Below are 13648 nucleotides of genomic sequence, written 5' to 3' on the forward strand. Positions count from 1 at the left end.
TGTGTGTGTGTATCACAATTTGTTAATCCATTTTTGGGTTGATGGGCACTTGGGATGCTTACATGACTTGGCAATTATGAATTGGGCTTCAGTAAACGTTCTGGTGCAAACATCTTTGTTGTAAAATAATTTTTCATCATCTGGGTATATACTTAGTAGAGGAATTGCAGGATTGAATGGAGGATCTACTCTTAGTTCCTTAAGTATTCTCCAAACTTCTTTCCAAAAAGACCATATTAATTTGCATTTCCACCAGCAGTGTAGAAGTGTTCCCTTCTCTCCACATCCACACCAACATCTGTAGTTTGGGGACTTTTTGATGTTGGCTAATTGTACTGGAGTTAGATGATATCTGAATGTGGTTTTGATTTGCCTTTCTCTGCTGATTAAAGATGGTGAGCATTTTTTCATGTGTTTGTAGGCCATGCACCTGTCTTCTTCAGAGAAGTTTCTGTTCAAGTCTCTTGCCCACAGAGAAATGGGGTTATTTGTTCTTTTCTTTTGATGAGTTTGAGTTATCAGACCTTTGTTGGAAGCATAACCTGCAAACATCTTCTCCCATTCTGAAGGCTGTCTGTTTGCTTTACTCACTGTGCTCTGGGTTGTGCGGAAGCTTTTTAGTTTTTTTGGATCTCAGTAACGTGTTTTTGGTGTTGCTTCAATTTTCAAGGGTAAAAATATTTTCAGGCCAATTACTTCAAGTGTTTTCCCTACACTCTGTTCATATATATTTGGCAGTTTTGGCCAGGGCTGAGTTTGAACCCGCCACCTCTGGCATACAGGGCCAGTGCCCTACTCCTTTGAGCCACAGACACCGCTCCTCTTCCAATATTTTCATAGTTTCATGTCTTAAGTTTAAATCTTTTATCAGTGAGAATCAATTTTTGATAATGGTGAAGGGTGAGGAAGTTTCGGTCTTCCACAGGTCACCAGCTAGTTCACCAAGCACCATTTGTTAAATAGGGAATCTGTTCCCCAGTGAATGTTTTTAATATGCTTAACAAAGGTCAAATGACAATAAATGGCTGGGTTCATCTCTTGGTTCTCTATTCTGTTCCATATATCTACCTCTCTATTTCTGTGCCACTACCATGCTGTTTTGATCACTATAGATTTATAGTATAGCCTAAAGTCTGATAAAATGATACCTCCTGATTTGTTTTTATTTCTGAGTAGTGTCTTGGCTATTCAAGATTTATTCTCATTCCATATAAAAGAAAGGATTATTTTTTCAAGATCCTTAAAGTATGACAATGGTGCTTTAACAGTGACTGCATTAAATATGTAGATTGCTTTGGGTAGTATGGACATTTTAACAATATTGATTCTTTCTAGCCATGAGCATGGTGTGTTTTTCCATTTGTTAATATCTTCAACTATTTCTTTTCACATATTTTCAAATTCTTTTTATAGAGCTCTTTCACATCCTTTGTTAGGTAAATTCCCAGATATTTCATTTCCTTTGGCACTATTGTAAAAGAAATAGAGTCCTTGACTGTTTTTCAGCTTGACTATTGTTGGGATATATAAAAACTACTGATTTGTAAGTATTGATTTTGCATCCTGAGATGCTGCTGTATTCCTTGATCACTTCTAAGAGTTTTGTAGTTGAGTCCCTGGAGTTTTCCAGGTATGAGATCATATCATCCATGATGAGTGAGAGTTTCTTCTCCTCTGACCCCATTTGGATACTCTTGATCACCTTCTCTTGCCTGATTCTGATGGCTAAGACTTCCATTGCTATGTTGAATAGCAGTAGAGACAAGGGGCATCCTTGTCTAGTTCCAGATATGAGTGGAAATATTGTCAATTTTGCTCCATTCAATATGATCTTGGCTGTCGGTTTGCTGTAGATGGCCTCTATCAGTTTAAGAAATGACCCATATAAGCTTATTTTCTTAAGTGTTCTGATGATGAAAGGACATTGAATACTATCAAAACCTTTTTCTGCCTCAATGGAGAGAATCATATGGTCTTTGTTTTTTGTTTTACATATGTGATGTATTATATTTATAGATTTCCATTGTTGAACTAACCTGTAACCCTGGGATAAAACCAACTTGATCATGGTGCATAGTTTTTTTTGATGTGGTGTTGAATTCTGTTTGCTATGTTCTTATTGAATATTTTTGCATCAGTATTCATTAATGATATTGGTCTATAGTTTTCTTTCTTTGTTGGGTCATTTCCTGGTTTGGGGATCAAGGTTATATTTGTTTCATAGAATGTGTTGGGAAGTATTCCTTCTTATGCTATGTTTCAGAAAAGGTTATATATTATAGGTACTAGTTCCTCTTTAAAAATTTGGTAGAATTCTGATGTCAATCCATCTGGTCCCAGACTTTTCTTTTTTAAGGAGATTTCATATAGTTGATGCTATTTCAGTGCTTCATATAGGTCTATTCAAAATTTGTAATTCTTCATGGTTGAGTCTAGGAAGGAGGTGTGCTTCCAGGTATTGGTCCATTTCCTCCAGATTATTATATTTCTAAGAATACAGGGTTTTTTTGTAGTAATCATTAAGAACTTTTTGAATTTCTGAGGTGTCTGTTGTTATTTCTCCTTTATCATTTCTGATTTTTGATGATATTAGAGATTTTACTTTTCTGTTTAGGTTAACTAAATGTTTATGAATTTATTAATCTTTTTAAAAAACAACTTTTTGTTTCATTGATCTTCTGAATGATTTTTTTTTTTTAATTTTGCTCTAATTTTGGTTACTTCCTTTAGGTAGCTGGATTTGGTGTCGGTATGTTCTTCCTTTTCCAGTTACTTGAGATGACCCAGTAAGTTGTTGACTTTCTCTCTTTCTGTTTTCTTGATGAAGGCTTCCAACACTATAAATTTCCCTCTTAGGACTGCTTTTACAGTATCCCATAGGTTTCAATAATTTGTGTCTTCATTATCATTTTGTTCCAAAAATTTGGTGATTTCCTTCTCAATCTTGTCTTTGACCCAGCTATCATTCAGCATAAGGTTGTTTAGTTTCTAAGACATTTTTTTGAGTATGAAGATTCCTGTTGCTGTTGCGTTCAACTTTTACTCCTTGATGGTCCAAGCAGATACAAGGAATAATTTATATTCATTAAATTTGCTGAGGTTAGACTTGTGTCCTAAGATATGATCAATTTTGGAGGATGATCTGTGGGTTAATGAGAAGTATGTATGTTTTATTAGGATGAAATGTTCTGTAGATGTCTATGAAGTCCATTTGTTCTAGGGTCAAGTTTAAGTGAATTATTTCTTTGTTTAGTTTCTTCCTAGAGGATCTATCCAGAACTGACAAAGGGCTATGAATTCAAACCCAGCCCTGGCCAAAAACTGCAAAAAAAAAAATCTCCAACTATTATAGTGCAGGAAGATATCAAATTGTTCATAACTGTTGGAGGTTGCTTTAGAAATTAAGGAGCCTTCTGGTAGGGTGCATAAATAATAATTATTGAAATCTCTTTATGCTGAGTGTTTCCCTTGACAATTTGTAATGTCCATTCTTATCTTTGTTGGTAAAACCTATTGTATCTGCAAATAAAATTGCAACCCCTGCTTTTTTTCTGCTTTCCATTTGTCTTTATTATAGATGTCTATCCCTTCACCCTGAGTCTTTTTTATCTTAAGGTAAAATGAGTCTCTTGTTTGCAACAGATATGTGGCCTGAATTTTTGTATCCAATCAACCAAGCTGTGCCTCTGTAGAGGACAATTTAAGCCATTCACATTAATTGAGCAAATTGATAGGCATGGTAGTGTTTTGGGTGTCATGTTTTTCAAATGTCCAGTGGATATTTTTAATCTTTTCACCATTGTGGAAGTTAGGTTTTGTTCAAAAATGTCTAGGTGAGTTTACTTTGGTAGGAGAACATTGTGCTGCTCCTTATGGAAGATGGGTCTGAGAATATTCTGGAGAGCTAGTTTAGTTATGACAAATACCCATGACATGTGTATGTCAGTAAAGTACTGGATTTCTCCATCACTTTTCTTATATCTGGCTGCTTGCAGAATTTTTTCCTTCATCTTAACTTTGGCAAAGTTTATTACAATGTGTCTAGGAGGTGCCTTATTTGGATTGAGTCTTGCCGTTGTTCTGAAACTGTCTACTATCTGAATTTCTGTATCTCTTGCAATGCTTGGAAAATTCTCCTCCATAATCTCTTGTAGTAGAGCATCTGTGCCTTTAGGACCATCCTCTTCTCCTTCAGAAATTCCTATAAGAGGAATATTTGATCTTTCAGAGTGATCCCACAATTCTCTCAGGGAATGATCAGTTTTTGCTTTCCATTTCTCTGCCACTTTGAGCACTTGGGAACATTCAAATGCCTTGCCTTCAATTTCAGATATCCTCTCTTCTGCCTACTCCTCTCTATTACTAAGGGATTCTACTGCATTTTGAAGCTCTTTGAATACCTTTTTCATTTCCTTGAGTTCTGCTGTCTCTTTTCTCATTATATCCATATCTTTGAATTCATTAATTTCTTGACTCAATTCTTTGGATTTCTATTTCCATCTTTTCCACCACTCTATTCATTGTATTTGCCATCCATATTCTGAATTTTATATGAGCTTTTTCTACTGTTGTTGGTAAACAAATTATGCATATTCCAATTCAAATACAATTTTGACCAAATATGTATTTGGATATTTCTGAAAAAATCTCCACAATATTAATCACTCTCTAACTTCAAGCATTAATAATGGTCTGTGTGCTGAGTGCATAAAACCAAAATAGTATTTACAGCACCACCTGTGTTTCTTTCTAGCTTCAAAGACGTTTTAGCCATTTGTTTATCAATGGCATCTTCTGAGATATCTCCTTTGTCATTCGTTGGGGGAATTGATCTTCTCTGATTACGCATGTCACCAGAGTTGTTCTGCTTCCCGTGATTATTTTACATTTTACGTAGTTTGGCTCATGGAACTGGTAGGATGAGGTTGGATTGAGGGCCCCAGAAATTGTAGTTAACCAACCTTTTACCAAAGAGCTGGGACTGGTGATTGTGACTTTTCTCCTACAGTTTTACAAAGATCCCTTTCAGACCTGTAACCAGAGACTCTGAGGACCTGATTGGTATTATAGCTGACTCCGTCCTGTAGTCAGCCAGCCTCTATCCAATCCTAATGAGTTGCAAATTTAGGCTAAAATCTCAGCTGGAGAGAGATACAAGCAACTGAGATACTCTGCCTTCCACCAGCAACAACTGGAGGAGAATCAGTCCCTCCCACTACAACACAACCACAGCTCAACCTTGGAGGGTCCCCAGGTGGACAGCCCAGGTCAAGAGTTCCAATCTGATTGTCCCAGCCAGCACAATCGCTGCTCAACTGGGAGAGTTCAAAAGGTCTCCAGCAACTCAACAGCAGGGCACACTCACAGGCAGTTCCATCCTGAAAACCCCAGAGACTGGAGTGTGGCTCCCTCCAGTGCTCAGTGGAGTCAGGAAAGCCTTCCAGCCAAAGAGTCAGTATAGGGGGGTTGGCACTTCCTTCCCTGCCTTACACCACAGCCTCACACCACCACCAGTAACCCCATGGGGTTGGGGCCTGGTTCCCTCTAGGGAGCCTTGGCACAATGGGTATGCATCTACAAGAGTCAAAGGGGAGTCAGTGTCTCCTCTCCGGCTGCCACTGCCACTGGCAACCCCAAGGGCTGAAGCCAGGATTCCTCTGATGTTCAACAGAATCTGGGAAGTGCTCCACCAGAGCCTGTCCTAGAGTGTGAGTACCTTTACTCACCAGCAGGTACCATCACAGGAGACTTTTCTTTCCCACACAGTCTACTTCTCTGCCCCAGTGGCACTCCACTCCTGGCACCCTCAAGGGATTGAATCCTGGCTCCCTCCCATGGCCAGCAGAATCAGGAAGTGCTCCTCCAACATCTGACCTGAGGCATGAGCCCCCCACACACATACTGGCTGCATGCTGTCATGACACAGCGCTCCCCTTTCTGCTGCTTATCCTTTTCTCCCTGTGTCCCTTAACTTCCACTTAAGTCATTGTTTCCATGCAGTTGTGCACTGGCCCACACAATGCCTAGGCCTCTCAAGGAATTGCCAAACACTCTGGGTGGTGCTGGGGACAGGCTTTCAGACCACCAAGTGAGGTGGGAAGGGCAGACTGGGAGTTCAGAATTGCAGGGAAAATATTTGTTTGTTCAATTTTATGCCAGGCAGGAGATTGCCTAGCTTACAGGTGGGACTGCTCTGGAGAAAGAGTCCTGGTGTTTGGTGGCTCTTCTATTCACTGCTAACTTGTAGACAGCACATAGCAAGCCACTCTCTTGGTGGTGGGGGGGGGGGGTCTCTCGTCCTCTTGGCAATGGGTTTTGTACCTGGAATTTGTTTTCTTGGAGTTGCAGCTTGCCTCAGCAGGGATGATGTGCACTTATCAATCTTCTTTCTTAGCTCAGGTCCCAACCTTCAGCTTTATTGAGTTCATTTTGTCCATTATCTCTCCCTCTTGATGGGAGCCTCTGTCGAAAGCTGGCTCCAGTAGGCCATTTTATCTCCTCCAAAACCATCTTCTTGCTTTTATATGAGCTTTTTCTACAGTTATTGGTAAACAAATTATGCATATTCCAATTAAAATACAATTTTGACCAAATATGTATTTGGATATTTCTAAAAAAGTCTCCACAATATTAATCACTAACTTCAGGCATTAATAATGGTCTGTGTGCTGAGTGCATAAAGCCAAAATAGTATTCACAGCACCACCTGTGTTTCTTTCTAGCTTCAAATATTCATTCTTGAAGCAGGAAATTCTCTTCATCATCTTGTTCTTCCTCAGGTGGATATATCTGACAATGACCATGATGTTGGTAATTATGTTCCCTCAGCATTGGCACACACATTCTCAGTTGTTTTATTTGAATGAGAAAAAAGTTAAAAAGGAACAAGCAAAGTGCAGTGGATGGGGCTTACTCCCTTGGGGGTCCTTGTTCCCAGCAAGATCTATGCATTAATAGTTCTCTGCACCATGTCTTGTTTGGCACCACAGTTCCACAGGCATCTCTGTTCACCTCCTCCTTGACCATACCCTCCAAAGACACTTGCAAGTCCCTCAGCCTCGAGCATCATGGCCTGTCAGAGTTACTGCTACTGCTCATCTGTGAGCGCCATGTCTTCAACCAAGACTTCACCTCTTCAGCTGTTTCGTTTCTTAAAGTCCCTCTATTTGAACCCTAAAAAAAAAATCCCTTTTCTGTAGGAATATGAATGTTACAATCAGAAACAAAACATAGTTCTCACCCAATTACAGAACCAAAACAAAAATTTTCCCTATTGTTTATTTTGTGATAAAATAGTTTCAGAATGTACACACACACACACATACATACTACACACACAGCCCTCTAATACATATGTGGTGACAGCTTCCTTTCATACAAGAGAAAACAGCATTGGTCTATGACACTCTTTCAGGGCTCAGGTCATCGTACGGTACTTTCCTGCTTCCCTACACAGAGCAGGACAAGCTCTTTATTATTCTCTTAGTGTTCATCATACATTAACCAACTTCATTTTGCAATTGCCCTTCTAACTGTCTCCAGCACTTAAAAATGCTTGGAGCACTGGAATTCCTCCTGTTGCAACCTCATAAGGACTGTTCTGTACCAGCTCCATGGTGACTCCATTCTCTCCATCCTGCCTGGCTATCACCCTCCTTTCAATGACCTGACTGTTGGTGGCTGCCTATATTCAGTCCTCTGTGTGCTGCTGCCAGTGCTGGATCTTGCTGCAATCAGCACTTGAATCTCAGCATGCCCAGAGAATGCCCCACTGCTGGAAACATCTAGGCACATATCTCTATTTGGCACAGTATTAAAATCCTTTGCCTGAGTCTTGCTATTCTGCTATAATCTATAAGATCTAGGCACCAGGAGATGCTGCTTACTCATGTTTGTCTTTTGAGTGTTCAGCTCTATACATCCACTTACATAATAGTTGCTAAATATTTAATCAAAGAAATTTCAATGGAAAATTAATAACATGACCAAGTTTATGTTGGAAAGAAGGGCTACTATACAACACTTTCCACTTTATGGCTCAATCTCTTTTTGTTCCATAGATTATGCTCAAATACACAGATTAAATTTTGTAGTCTAGTGTTTTCAACTTCATCTCTTTCATTTGCCTTCTTATTGCAGAGCTAATTCTGCCAGTGGCTATTGGGAGATTTTGACAAAATTAAAGAGATCACTGCTGTATACTTGTAGTTTAAATAGCAAGCATTTAGAGCTTCTCTGAGGCAGCTTCTGGAAGTTCAAGACAAATGAGAAGAATAGCTGAAGAAACTCTTGCAGATGAGTTTATGTCCCTAAGCAATGGGTTTTTGAATGGTGTGATGTTCTAACATGTGATGGTCAGTGCATTCCCCGAGAATCATCAAGCACATGCCAGAACAAGTAAACAACAAGACATATTTTTTAAGGAGTGCTGAGCCACTGTGAAACTCCAAAGAATGCTCTGATTCCTTGATTTATTTACTGGCTTTCTTCCTAAGAAACAAGAAATGATTGAAACAAATATACAAAGATTAAGTTTCTATGGTCTAGAGATCATCCAATGATTAATTCCATAATGCTTTCCAAAATATAGGCACATAGCAAGAGAAGAACACCAGTAAACTCTGAAGAAATCACCTTGAGAAAATTTTGAAATGATCCAAGAGAAATAGAAGATAATATGCCACCATCCAGATAAATTTACTGGAGAAAGCACAAAAATGAGATTGTTAAGAAAGAGTCCAGGAATGGGGACAGTAAAATGCATGTGTTTCTTCATGTCACACTGAGATTTCAAAGTTGTAACTGGCATCATAATTTAGAAAAAGAGAGAAGCATTTCCAAAGTGAAAAGGGGAGAGAGGAAGTCATGGCAAATTTTTAGAAACAGCAGCATCTGAGGATTCAGCACTGAGGAGCAGTGTGTGCTGTTTCTTGTAAACTGGACGTCTGCCCTTCCTCATGCTGCCAGGCAGGGGACGGCATCTGTGCTTTCTGCCCTTATCCCCATAGCCTATCCCAAAGTCCTCTTATTCCAGGCAGGTGGTTCTTCCTCCACAAGTATATCCCTGACCTCCAACCAGAAACAGTTTTTCCTGCTTCCTGAATCACAGAGGACACTTTCCTCTTATTAACAGAACTCTTTCCTCCCCGCCACCCCTACACACCTCAGTACAGAAGGGCCAGGTGACCATCAAGGGCTGAATGTGATGCTGGCAGCCACTAAGCACAAAATCCCACCAGGAATCCAGAGGATGAACAAATCTGTGAGGGGAAGCGAAGCTACATCCAGAGCCTGGTAAGCACTGAGTGAGCAGGAAGCCCAGGGCATGGGAGGAAGCCAGTGCCAAGAGCACTGGAGGGGAAGGGCACAAGAGGAGAGGTGAGGTCTGAAATGGCCACCTTGGTGTTATCTTCTCTGCATGGTGTCAAGTTCTCCTCCAATAAACACAATCCAAGATCCTGCCCCTCTCTTTGTCCTGAGGCCTTGAATGGTCCAGCTTCATAGGTGCCCACAACTCATTCATCATGGCTACTCTCTTTGGCTCCCTTTAAGACTAGATCATACTGTACAGAGGTTTGGTGGAATAGCCATCACTCCCATCACCCTACCTGTACCAACAACTCCCCAACCATAGCCAGCATCAGGATCCTGGAGGAGGTGATATTCTGAAACACATCCTGTAACAAGTGCCTCGACCTCCTAGCCTATGTCCATGCTCATCTCCAAAGAGAAAATTTGAGTGGTCAGGGTCAGCAAGCTTTTGTGGGTCCCAATTTTCTGAGTAAGAAACACTTAATACCAGGGCATGACCCAGGTTTATTCTTGTGTGGGAAAGCCATCTTTCACACACTTGTGACATGAAGAGGGACAGGATATTTCTAAGGAAATGTAAATGCTGTAAGCTTTTAAAACAATGTCCTATTTTTGAAGGCAAAGAGGTACTTGGAAGATTTCTTTAATCTTTCTGGATTGTTGATCTTCCATTTGGTTGCTAACAGAACTCTGTGAAGAAGAATTAAAGATTGCTGTATGCTCTTATTGACATCTTATTACAGATTCATTTTATTCTCTTTTAATTTTTCAAGCTTTATTTACTTACATTAATTTGCTTTCCTGAGACATAAAGGTTTAGAACATGACATTGATAATGTGCTGATACAGATAAAAAAGAAATAATGAAACGCTAACATTAGCACTTCCAACATTGAATTGTCAATTACCTCAACTCCTCAAAATGTCCTGATATGCAAATGATGATAACTCTATAAGAAATTCTTTTCCTAAACATATAAAAGGATGACACGAGTTAACCTATTTATTTCAGATGGATAGAAACATTGTCAACTCTGAGTCGTTTTCACACAGTCAAACACATCACAAGGCCTCACACACAGCAATGCACATGAGCTCAGGACTGGATGACCCCATGCTCTGCATTCCCTGACACAGCTTGTAAGGTGCAGCAGCCATAGTGATACACACCCCAGGTCATAGTCTGGGGACACAGAGTGGTAAAGGAAGAAAGAGAAAGAAGGCATTTTTCCTGCCTTCATGGAAGAGGAAACTCAAAGTCTCCAGAGAAAGAACTCTAAAGGATAAGAAATGTGAAACAGCAAAGTCAGTGATGACAGGGTTAAGAAGGGAGGGGAGTGATGCTAACAGAGCACTACAAAAATGTCAGGGAGGGGCTGTGCCACTGCTCTGAGGACAGGGAGTGACTTGAGCAAACGTTCCATGGCAGGAAGGAAGAGGTGGGACCCAGGAGCAGGAAGGTCACAATGGGGACAGGAGGCCTGGTGCTGTCTGTGGCTGTGAGAACAGGGGGAGCAGGTCTGGGAGGATGCGCCAATGAGTTTTATCTAAGTCTTGGTTTCAAGAGGAGTTAGAAATCACTCCCAAGGATGAGGTGGTAACAACATCAGATGTGTCTCAGACGTGGCATTATTTTATCTGTGTCAAGAAAGTATAGAAGAGGCAAAACAAGCACATAAATTTATTATGTTAAGTATGAAATGGGCCTCAGTAAGTTTAAATCAAGATATTGTCATGGCTACACTCCTTTTGTGGGCTCCAGAGAAGAACAGGCTTCCTTATTCCTTCTAGCCTCTAAAGGCACCAGCATCCCTTGGCTTGTGGCCCCTTCTCCATCTTCAAAGTGCATTACTCCTTCCTCTGCTTCCATCACCACATCTCTTCCTTGAGTCTTTATGGCTTCCCTAATTCCCTTTGTGATGATTCTGAGTCCATCTGGGTAATGCAGGGCATCTCTCCATCTCCAGGTCCTTAACTTAATGACATCCATAAAGTCCCTTTGGCCATATGAGTTACCATATTAACAGCTTCCAGGGATGGGAGGGAGGGGTGTTGGTGTCATTATTTTGTTCACCACAGATCCAGAGGTAGAAAAACTATAAGTCTCATGAGAAATGAAGGCCACTTGGACAAGAACATTTTCAGTGGAGATGAATAGAAAGCAGAAGATTTGAGAAGCATTTGGGAGGGAAAATTGACAGGACTTCATAACAGATTATATGTGAAAAGAGGAATGGAAGGACCCAAAATAGCTCTCACTGCAACCCTGAGATACGTTATGAATCCTGACAGCAGGAGAGTGATGTTTGGAAGGGATCAAAGTTTGGCAAGAAAGTCCAAGTAGAAATTTATATAAACAGATCTATAACTAGAAAGAGGTTTGTCTGGGTTATACATCTGAGATACGGGTTACTGAACTGTCCTCTTTGCCTCAGGAGGCAAAGGAAGTAGAGAAAAATGAGAGAATGGGGAAGGCAGGGACATGTCTTTTTAAAGGGAAGAAGGGAATAAATAGAATGTTAATTTTATTCACTCACTTTTTCATTCTTGTGATACTTAGGTGAATGTTCTCCAAATCCATCCAGGTAAATACAAAACATGTAAAGTCTCCATCTTTTTTATGGCTGAATCGTATCCCATGATATGCATATACCAGAGTTTATTAATCTATCCATGGATTGATGGGTTCTTGGGTTGATTCTTTGCATGTACTCAATACTAGTTAGAAACCAGTAGAGTAAAGGCCCATATGAAAGAAAAACACAATTAAATTCAAGAAGGTGGGGAGAGAAGAGAGGTGGGGGCTGAGGGAGCTTGGTAAGCTCTCACCTACCAGGCACAATGTAGGGGTACACAGCACACCTCCTGGGGGAAGGACTCAAATACAACTTGGATTTTACCTGACAAATGCCAGCAAGGTAACCTGATAGTATGTACCCTCATATTAATCTGAAATTAAAAAAATAAAATAAATTGTAAATCAAAACTGAAAACAATGCAATAAAAATTTATTTTAAAAAATTTTAGTCACTCACCACAGAAGTAGTTCACATTTGCTCTCCCACTGTATTTCACGGTAACACTGTAAGATCAGCATTACTAGCCCAAGTTTGATAATGGAAATTAGAATGCTTAAGTGGAAGAATGTGTTATGGATTGAAGTGTTCTCCCCCACAAAATTTTTTATTAAATCCTAATCCTCATCACCTGTGACTGTGACCTTATTTGTTAAAGATCTTTGCAGATTAAATTAAGACAAGTTTATTAGGGTGGGTCCTAATCCAGAATGACTGGTATCTTTATAAGAAAAGGAAAACACACAGCTAATATGGCTTTCATCAAAAATACGGGCAATAATGAATGCTGGCAAGGAGGTGGGGAAAGGGGGACCCTCGTACTCTGTTGATAGGAAGTTAAGTTAGTGCAACCATTACAGAGAACAGAATAGAGGACCCTCAAAAAACTGAAAGTAGAGCCACCAAATGATCCAGCAATCTCACTGCTGGTATATATTCAAGAAACGGAAATAGATATACAGACAAGATATCTGCACTCCTCATTTACTGAGGCACTATTCAAAATAGCCAAAATTTGGGGTCAATCTAAGTGTCCATTAACAGATAAATGGATAAAGAAACTGTAGTCCATGTATACAATGACAATGAACATTACATGGCCATAAAAAGAATGAAATCCTGCCATTTGCAACAACATGGATAGAACTGAAGAACATTATGTTACATGAAATAAGCCAAGTAAGACAAATTCACATGCTCTCACTCAGATGGGGGAGCTAAATATTAAAACAACTCATCTCATAGAGACAGAGAGCAGAACGCTGGTCACCAGGGTTGGGGAGGGCAGCGGGGAGATGGGGATAAAGTGGGGATGGTTAATGGGGGGAAAATACAGTTTGATAGATAGAATGGAAAATAAGGTGACTATAATTCACAATTAGTTAGGGTATACTTTGAAATAATTAAAAGAGTGAAATTTGAATGCTCCTAATACAAAGAGATGATAATTGCCTGAGGTATACCCTAATTACGCTGAATTTGATTAATTCACATTGTTTGCCTGTATCAAAACATCACATGTTACCTGTAAAGATATACAACAGCCCATAATAAAAATTTTTTTTTTTTTATAAAAGAATAACACAAGGTGAGCACAGATACATGAGAGAGAATGTCAGGTTGTGACACTTAAGGCAGAGATTCAAGTGACATGTCTTCTGGTCAGGGAATGCAAAGGATGGATGGCACCATCAGAAGCTGGAAGACCCTTGAAGAGATTTTACCCAGAATCTCAGAGGCAGCGTGGCCCTGCCATCACC

The sequence above is a fragment of the Nycticebus coucang genome, chromosome 11 (genome assembly GCF_027406575.1).
Source record: "Nycticebus coucang isolate mNycCou1 chromosome 11, mNycCou1.pri, whole genome shotgun sequence".
NCBI classification, from domain to species: domain Eukaryota; kingdom Metazoa; phylum Chordata; class Mammalia; order Primates; family Lorisidae; genus Nycticebus; species Nycticebus coucang.